This window comes from Cotesia glomerata, linkage group LG10 (assembly GCF_020080835.1).
Source record: "Cotesia glomerata isolate CgM1 linkage group LG10, MPM_Cglom_v2.3, whole genome shotgun sequence".
Taxonomy (NCBI): Eukaryota; Metazoa; Arthropoda; class Insecta; order Hymenoptera; family Braconidae; genus Cotesia; species Cotesia glomerata.
In genome coordinates this window covers 14,095,401-14,096,813 of record NC_058167.1, presented here as the reverse complement: position 1 = coordinate 14,096,813, position 1,413 = coordinate 14,095,401, and positions in this window count along the sequence as shown.

Sequence of the window (1,413 nt, the reverse complement as noted above, 5' to 3'; positions counted from 1 at the left end):
GAAAAAAAAAATGGTTACTAAGTTAAAGTTTCATTAATTTAAAAAAGACAACAAAAACAGCTTAATATTATGTTGTGACCGCGACTCTGTATCTGTATGATTATTGTAATTATTGTAATTGTTTCTGCGATAACTTGTAATTTTTTTTATTGTAATGGTGAGGAGGACCAAAGATGATTTTAAAATTAATTACAATAATGTTAATATTAATGGCTATAATTATAAGAATTAATAAGTAAGAGTAAGGGTAAAGATAATAATACTGAAATATAATAAAATGCAAATAACAAGTGCGAGATCTTTTGCTGGATACCGGTTTTTAAGGTTACGTGAATGTTTTTATTAATAATTGTTATTAGTTATTATTACTAATAGTTTGTAAATATTATTGACGGAATTTATTAATTGGAAAGTATGTACTAAAGGGTTTTTTGAATGAATTTTTTCTTGGTTTAAAAAAGTTTTATTTTTGAAGTGACAAAAATTTGGTTGAAAAAAAATTTTTTAATAAAAAATTGTAAATTTAAACTTGAGAAATTGGAAAATTATTTTATTATTTTTGTGAAGAAATTTAATTGTGCAATAAACGAAAAAATAAATTGTAATTTTTTTTGAATTTCTATTAACTAATTTATGAAATTTTTTTGTAATTTTAACTTATTGAAAAACATCAAACTTTATTGTAATTTTTTTTTTAATTTATTTTATTAAAAAGTTTTCTTTGGTTAATTAAAATCATTTTTTATTGAGTGTATGATTTATAAAATAAAAATTTCAATATTAAAAAATAAAGACTAAGAAAAAAAAATCTATTTTTGTGTGACTAAAAACTAAGAGCTTTTGGTATTGATTAAAAAAGCCGAATAAAGAGGTGGAGAATAATAGTTTTGTTGGTTATTGTTATTTAAAAAAGAAAATACTCGGCGTCGTTTTCTATTGATTTTAGATATTTTTTCAGTGCATAAGCATAAGCCCATAAAACCCCTATCTGCAAATTCAGAAGCTTCATCATCAATTTATCAATCCGAGCATGTGCATAAGCCCGTATACGGCACAAAGCCCGATATATAATAGTGTAAAAGTCTATAGTATGGCGGTTAAATAATAAAACAATAACAGTAGTGTATAGTCAAGTCAAAATGATAGAACCCGTCGCTTGCGAATACGGAAGGACTGCGAAAGTATTAAAGTATGAAGAAGATACTAGATGCTAGATGCTAGATATTAAATATACAGGTGAGTCCGATTGTTTGCATTGCGGAAGTTTCGGATTTGAGCCTCGGGATCAAGTACATTACGCTGCTATGCTAGGAGATTACTGATAAGAGGACCTTCCCTGTGGGATATTTGATACTATAGTTATTAAAGTTTTACATTTAATAAAGCTCGCGCTTCGCTATGAAAATTACAATT